Raw genomic sequence first — 8,714 nt, forward strand, 5'->3', positions numbered from 1 at the left:
CCCGGAGCTCGTATGAGAGTTGGTTTAACTGCCCTAACTATGGCGGAATATTTTCGAGATGTCAATGAGCAAGATGTACTTCTATTTATCGACAATATCTTCCGCTTCGTTCAAGCAGGATCTGAAGTATCTGCCTTATTGGGTCGAATGCCCTCTGCTGTGGGTTATCAACCCACTCTTAGTACTGAAATGGGTTCTTTACAAGAAAGAATCACTTCTACCAAAGAAGGGTCCATAACTTCTATTCAAGCAGTTTATGTACCTGCCGACGATTTAACTGACCCTGCTCCTGCTACGACATTTGCACATTTAGATGCTACTACTGTACTATCAAGAGGATTAGCCGCCAAAGGTATCTATCCAGCAGTAGATCCTTTAGATTCAACCTCAACTATGCTCCAACCTCGAATCGTTGGTGAAGAACATTATGAGACTGCGCAACGAGTTAAACAAACTTTACAACGTTACAAAGAACTTCAAGACATTATAGCTATCCTTGGCTTGGACGAATTATCCGAAGAAGATCGCTTAACCGTAGCAAGAGCACGAAAAATTGAGCGTTTCTTATCACAACCTTTTTTCGTAGCAGAAGTTTTTACCGGTTCGGCTGGAAAATATGTTGGTCTAGTAGAAACAATTAGAGGGTTTAATTTGATTCTTTCTGGAGAATTAGACGGTCTTCCTGAACAAGCCTTTTATTTGGTAGGTAATATCGATGAAGCTACTGCGAAGGCTACGAACTTAGAAACGGAGAGCAATTTGAAGAAATGACTTTAAATCTTTGTGTATTGACCCCCAATCGAATTGTTTGGGATTCAGAAGTGAAGGAAATCATTTTACCTACTAATAGCGGACAAATTGGAGTATTACCTAATCATGCGCCTATTGCCTCAGCTGTCGATATAGGTATTTTGAGAATACGTCTTAAAGACCAATGGTTAACAATGGCTCTGATGGGGGGGTTTGCTAGAATAAATAATAATGAGATAACTGTTTTAGTAAATGATGCGGAAAAGGGTAGTGACATTGATCCACAAGAAGCACAGCAAACTCTTGAAATAGCAGAAACTAATTTGAATAAGGCTGAAGGCAAGAGACAAACAATTGAGGCAAATCTAGCTCTTAGACGAGCTAGAACACGAGTAGAGGCTATCAATGTTATTTCATAACAAGTTGAAATTGATGCGTCCCAATATCCGAAAACAATAAAAAGAAAAAAGAAACAGTCAGAAGAAAAAAGTAAGTAGAAAAGCTTATTAGATACCACAGTCAAAGGTATCTAATAAGTTATAACTATACCTTACCTACTATTGGATTTGAACCAATGACTCCCGCCGTATGAAAGCAATACTCTAACCACTGAGTTAAGTAGGTAATTTAGGACTCCTCCTCAAAAAAAAAAAAAGAAGAGTACCCATCTATCAGATTAATTGATTATAAATGTAAAATTACTGATAAGCAATACCAACCCCCGTTCAAGGGATTCGATCATGTAATATTCATCTTGACAAGCAATTATCTTCATACTATGATAAAATATGTATCAAAAACACAAGGGCTGTAGCTCAGTTAGGTAGAGCACCTCGTTTACACGAGCGCCAATGCTTTTTTTCAGAGGAGTTCATCTTGTAATTAAAAAAGTTTATCTTATAGTAAGAAATCGGTGTCTTACTCCATTTTAAGGAACAAAACAAGAGAACACTAGCCTGACAAAGGGTTTAGCCATAAAATCGAATCCATAATTGATTTGAGATATTGATAAGGTGAATACCCATTTCTCGTCAATGCTAAACATAAAGGGTATAGGGACCTAAAAAAGATTATCTTTTCTTCCTATTTTATGAACTTTAAGGTGTATGAAGTGTCATTTCTTATCTTCTATTTTAATTTTAGTAGGTGGATAAAGAGTCCATTTAACTTAAGTTGATCTAGGCCAGAAGCAGACCTACGTCAAGATAATCCTTCTTTGAAACACTTTGGTAGTGCTCTTTGATTGTTATACAAATAAAAAAGAAGAGCATAGGGAATCATCTCTTTATTCTTTACTGTAAAAAAAAAAAAAGATGGTGGACTAACTAATATTTTTATCAGTTAATGAAAAAGCTCAATGCAAAAAAAAATGCATGTTGGGTTTTGAAAACAATTTAAATCATTTAGATAATAATTAGTTTGATCTGTTTTACCGAGAAGGTCTACGGTTCGAGTCCGTATAGCCCTAATATTCCTACAGATACTAATAATATTAATACTATTTTGGATCGAATAGATCTCATTACTAAGACTATTACTAAAAAAAAAACAATTTGTAACTTTCTATTCGAACATATTCATATTCGATAGAATAATATTAATATTAGTATATTCAGCTAGTCTAAAAAAATGGAGACTTTAGACTAAAAATGAAAATGAATTTGGTATATTTTCTACATTCAGAGGAGTACTTTTATGTTTCTTCTTTACGAATATGATATTTTTTGGGCATTTCTAATAATATCAAGTTTGATTCCTATTTTGGCATTTCTAATTTCTGGAATTTTAGCCCCCATTAGCAAGGGACCGGAAAAACTTTCTAGTTATGAATCCGGAATAGAACCAATAGGCGATGCTTGGTTACAATTTCGAATCCGTTATTATATGTTTGCTCTCATTTTTGTTGTTTTTGATGTTGAAACGGTTTTTCTTTATCCATGGGCAATGAGTTTCGATGTATTAGGGGTATCCGTATTTTTAGAAGCTTTCTTATTCGTGCTTATCCTAATTGTTGGTTCAGTTTATGCATGGCGAAAGGGGGCATTAGAATGGTCTTAATTCTTGACTATTTAGACAATTAGAAAAAAAAATATTGAGACAATTATGAATTCCATTGAGTTTCCCTTACTTGATCAAACAACCCAAAATTCAGTTATTTCAACGACATTAAATGATTTTTCAAATTGGTCAAGATTATCCAGTTTATGGCCGCTTCTTTATGGTACGAGTTGTTGCTTCATTGAATTTGCTTCATTAATAGGATCACGATTCGATTTTGATCGTTATGGACTAGTACCACGATCGAGTCCTAGGCAGGCGGACCTAATTTTAACAGCGGGCACTGTAACTATGAAAATGGCCCCTTCTTTAGTTCGATTATATGAACAAATGCCCGAACCTAAATATGTTATTGCTATGGGAGCCTGTACAATTACGGGGGGGATGTTTAGTACCGATTCTTATAGTACTGTTCGAGGCGTAGATAAGCTAATTCCTGTAGATGTATATTTGCCGGGCTGTCCACCTAAACCGGAGGCCATTATAGATGCTATAACAAAACTTCGTAAGAAAATATCTCGAGAAATATATGAAGATCCAATGAGTTTTCAACGAGAGAATAGATGTTTTACTACCAACCATAAGTTTCATGTTGGATACAGTACTTATACTGACAATTATGGTCAAGAATTTTTCTATCAACCGCCATCTACTTCAGAGATATCGTCTGACACATTTTTTTAAAGTACAATAATAAAAAGCAATTCCTTTTTTAAAAATTTCATCGTATTTTAAAAATTTCATCGTAATAGAAAATACTAATACCAAACTCATAAAAAAAATTTAGGAGAAGCAAAAAATGCAAGGTCGTTTGTCTTCTTGGCTAGTCAAACATGGACTAATTCATAGATCCTTGGGTTTCGATTACCTAGGAATAGAGACTTTACAAATAAAGCCCGAGGATTGGCATTCCATTGCTGTCATTTTATATGTATATGGTTACAATTATCTACGTTCTCAATGTGCCTATGATGTAGCACCCGGAGGACTCTTAGCTAGTGTATATCATTTTACAAGAATAGAGTATGGTATAAATCAACCCGAAGAGGTATGCATAAAAATATTTGTATCAAGAAAAAATCCCAGAATTCCTTCGATTTTTTGGGTTTGGAAAAGTGCGGATTTTCAAGAAAAGGAATCTTATGATATGTTGGGAATCTCTTATGATAGTCATCCGCGTCTAAGACGTATTTTAATGCCCGAAAATTGGATAGGATGGCCTTTGCGTAAAGATTATATTGCTCCAAATTTTTATGAAATACAAGATGCTCACTAAATGATAAAAATAATAAACTAATCCAAACTTCTGCAACCCCAGTCAAAGAATATAAGTACATTCTGTTATAGATCAGACAAAATAATTGATTGACATTAAATCAGGCAGAGTAATGGAAGTTGCATTCAGATATTATTATGTGAGAAATCACAAAATTCAGAAATAATAGAATGAATAATTATAGGGTTTAAAATAGGATGGATAGGAGTTTCTTAAGATTCTAAAACAAAAACAATACTGAGTTCTTATCAGCCAAGCCAATAAAAGAAATAGGATGAACTGCAAAAATTCTTTATCTTTATAATAAACTAATTCTTTATCTTTATAATAAACTATATAACGTGCACATCACCATCAATTATACGGCCACGAAAAAAAAAACACAAAGAAAAGGGCTCGATTCTATTTTGGTAATCCTTCTCAGATGAATTCTTAATATTCTCACTCCACCCCAGAACTTCGACTTTTAGGTCTTTTAACCAACTAATTAAACCACTCGAATATTATGGAAATAGAAACCTTTTTTTGTATCGCAGAAAAAAAAGGAAAAAAATAGATAAAGAATTCATTATCTATATATCTATATCTATATATATATAGATACTATAGATAAGCGAATATACCTAATAAAAAATTGCATCTATTCTTTAATCATCTAGGAAAAGTATATCTACAGATACCTAAATAGATCAAAGAAATATGTTATGTATCAGAATCTAGAAGAACACAAATTTGTATGAGTATCTATCCCCCATATTCATTAAAATGAATATGGGGGATAGATACTCATACAAATGAATCTTGTGTCAGGAACCAGATTTGAACTGGTGACACGAGGATTTTCAGTCCTCTGCTCTACCAACTGAGCTATCCCGACCATTCTTGAAGCTTAATACTTTGATTTTAAAAGATTTTTAAAATCTATGTTAATGAATCTATATCAACTAAGTAAAAAAAAAGTTTGTAAGTGAGTTTCCGCAGTAATAATTATTTTTTATTGTTAATCGTTAATTACGCATATGAAAATTCCTTGCTAAAAAATAAGATATTAATTTATACATTTCTGATTAAAAAAAATTCTATGTGTTTCACATATATATTTATATCTATTCCAAAACTCGTCCCTTGTCATTATGATAGATAAGAAAATTATGATAGATAGGAAATTGATGAAAATAAAAATTCCAATTTCGTTGGGAAATAATAAATCGAATAAAACACATAAATAAGGACTTCAAGATAGAGAGGATATAGGAAAAAAATTAGAAAATGAAAAAGTATTTTTGGGGATAGAGGGACTTGAACCCTCATGATTTCTTAAGTCGACGGATTTTCCTCTTACTTTCAATTTCATTGTTGTCGGTATTGACATGTAGAATAGGACTCTATCTTTATTCTCATCTGATTTATCAGTTCTTCAAGGGTTTTAGCCGATTATGATGAAGTGAATAATTTCATCAATAAATATTCCATCTTTTCTTCAACTTCGAATTGATTTGATTCACATTTTTCATTTGTGAATATTTTTATCACAAATAGATCTTCAATAATAAAATAAAAAGTAACAAATTGAAAGAGTATTTCAGTATATATATATGTTTCTAAATGTTTATCTTTGATCCATTCCTGTAATTTTGGTGAAAGGATTCTTTTACTAATGCAATAAAAAAAGTCGTCAATTTCGTTTGTTAGAACAGCTTCCATAGAGTCTCTGCACCTATCCCTTTTTTATTATCACTTTCTGAATTTTTATTTGTTTTCAGAAAACAGGATTTGGCTCAGGATTGCCCATTGTGAATTCCAGGGTTTCTCTGAATTTGAAAATTATTACTTGGTAAGTTTCCATACCAAAACTCAATCCAATTAAGTCCGTAGCGTCTACCAATTTCGCCATATCCCCATCTTTTTTTTTATTTGAATCTGATTATAATAGAATGCTTTTTTTTTCATTTCTATTATGAGAATTATGCGGGAACTTTTGAATTCATTAAATACATATTATTTTATTAAATATTAAAAACCCCTTTCTCCAATTTTATAGATTTTATTTCATCTATATTGGATACCTTTATTTGTTTGAATCAGAACTAATTCTAATATCTATATATTAACAATTCAATATACACAGATATAGACCACATATCTACTTATCTTCTATGTACCTACTTATCTTCTTTTTTCATACAATTTAGAATACTCGAATGGTCGATTCTTTTTTTTTTTTTGTTTTTGCTTAAAAAAAAAAAGAAAATAAACAATCCATTTATTCATATACAATTTATATAACTAAAACGAATCTAGTGGCTAAAAAAAACCATTCTTTTAATTGAATATAATATAGAATTAGACATTTACTTAGAAATATGGAATTCCTTAATAAATATTTACTAAAATTTATATTTATTCAAATTTACTTTAAGTACTAATAAATAATCTTTTTGAAAGAAATCAATTTAATAATATATATCTAGAATAGTAGATCGAAATAAATTATATTAAATAAATTATATTAATATAATATTAATTATTATCTTGCACTTTATGTTATCAGATAAAATAAATAATAGAAATAATAAAAATTGGGTTTGATTTTCTATATTTTCTTTCTCTATTTTTGATGTTTGTATTAATTTGAATTTTGTTATAAATAACTAAAAATTGATAACTAAGATCCCATTCAATTCTTCTGCATATGTATATTTCGTTTACATTAGCCGGTTTAGCTCAGAGGTTAGAGCATCGCATTTGTAATGCGATGGTCATCGGTTCGAATCCGATAACCGGCTTTTCTCTATTTGTTTTTTACATAATTGATAATATCTTTTTTAGAAATAAAAAATTGGGAGAGTTCGATCTCTGCGGAAGAAATCAAGAAATTAACCTACTTTTTTGTATTCTTTTATATACAATAAATTCGGATATTGATAAAATTCATCTAATTCTTCTTTGTACTATAAAACTTTAGTAGATTTCGCTTCATTTAGAATTCTATAATATTTTTCATTTCGTTTAGTTTTCATTTCGATTTATAAGATTTTTCATTTTAAAAAAGGAGTTTTTATGTCACGTTACAGAGGACCTCGTTTCAAAAAAATACGTCGTCTAGGATATTTACCAGGACTTACTAGTAAAAGGCCAACAGTCAAAAACGAATTTCGAAATCAATTGCGCTTCAGTAAAAAATCTCAATATCGTATTCGTTTAGAAGAAAAACAAAAATTGCGTTTTCATTATGGTCTTACAGAACGACAATTGCTTAAATACGTTCGTATCTCCGGAAAAGCTAAAGGATCAACTGGTCAGGTTTTATTACAACTACTTGAAATGCGCTTGGATAACATACTTTTTCGATTGGGTATGGCTGCGACTATTCCTCAAGCCCGCCAATTTATAAACCATAGACATGTTTTAGTTAATGGTCGTATAGTGGATATACCAAGTTATCGTTGTAAACCTCAAGATATTATTACAGCAAAGGATGAACAAAAATCTAAAACTCTTATTCAAAATTATTTTGATTCAGCCCCCCATGAGAAATTGCCAAATCATTTGACTGTTCACCCTTTCCAATATAAAGGTTTAATTAATCAAATAATAGATAATAAATGGGTTGGTTTGAAAATAAATGAATTACTGGTTGTAGAATATTATTCTCGTCAAACTTAAACTTAACTAAAATAACAAGAGTTTTTTTTACAAGGATTTTCTGCTATTCATATATCATAGACATGGATATGCGAAAATTTTTATTCCTTGCCCACCCGTTATCCACTATTTTTTGTATTACCGAAAAATGAGGAATATAAAGTTGTCCATATCAACAAACAAATTTGAAATATGAAATAATGGTATGCATTGGGATGAGTAATATTGATGAATTTGGTAAAGATTCGGAAAGAGAGGGATTCGAACCCCCGGTAAACAAAAAGCCTACATAGCAGTTCCAATGCTACGCCTTGAACCACTCGGCCATCTCTCCTATATAATGATGCCCAGAAACCGGTTGAATGTTGAATAGTGAATCAATCCTATTTTTCATAAATGCATAAAACCTATTCAAACTATAAAAATACAAAGTAAAATTAAAAAAAAACCTCCTACAAGGTCTTAGGATAAACAAATTTGATTGATGAGTTCATTTTTACGTTATTTCGCACTGTATTATAATTATACAATTCCTTTATTTGTGGGATTGATTTCTCACACCATGATTAATTAAATTATAGAATGGATTTCTACCTATGCCTAGATCTCGGATAAATGAAAATTTTATAGATAAGACCTTTTCAATTGTAGCCAATATCTTATTACGAATAATTCCGACAACTTCAGGAGAAAAAAGGGCATTCACTTATTACAGAGATGGTGTGATTTGATTCCATTTTTTTTGACCGATTTCGGTCAAAAAAAAATGGAATGGAAAAACCCCACGCGTGTTGAAGGTGAAATTTGTAAATAAAAGGATTAATTCCTTCTGTCGTGTATCCTCGATTAATGAAGCCTTATATGCTTGAATTTTAGGTTTCTAGTATTAAGCGAAAGGTTATACCTATACTTATGGGGTTAGGTCAACCCCAAATTACTAGTACTGATAGGCAACATTGGGAAAGAAGCACTACGCTTGGGAATC

General features: G+C 31.4%; 3 non-coding genes across 3 annotated transcripts; 1 reads left to right on the forward strand and 2 right to left on the reverse strand.

Moving 5' to 3' along the window:
- Window positions 1–4,888: 4,888 nt before the first annotated feature.
- On the reverse strand, window positions 4,889–4,961 carry TRNAF-GAA (transfer RNA phenylalanine (anticodon GAA)). The gene has a single exon. It is a non-coding gene; the product is annotated as a tRNA-Phe (tRNA).
- A 1,836-nt stretch (window positions 4,962–6,797) lies between these two features.
- On the forward strand, window positions 6,798–6,870 carry TRNAT-UGU (transfer RNA threonine (anticodon UGU)). Its single transcript has one exon. It is a non-coding gene; the product is annotated as a tRNA-Thr (tRNA).
- A 1,105-nt stretch (window positions 6,871–7,975) lies between these two features.
- TRNAS-GGA (transfer RNA serine (anticodon GGA)) lies at window positions 7,976–8,063 on the reverse strand. Its single transcript has one exon. It is a non-coding gene; the product is annotated as a tRNA-Ser (tRNA).
- Between the last annotated feature and the right edge of the window lie 651 nt (window positions 8,064–8,714).

The sequence above is a fragment of the Vigna unguiculata genome, unplaced genomic scaffold (assembly GCF_037176805.1).
Source record: "Vigna unguiculata cultivar grain cowpea cultivar isolate G323 ecotype 2 unplaced genomic scaffold, ASM3717680v1 ptg000175l, whole genome shotgun sequence".
Classification (NCBI taxonomy): Eukaryota; Viridiplantae; Streptophyta; class Magnoliopsida; order Fabales; family Fabaceae; genus Vigna; species Vigna unguiculata.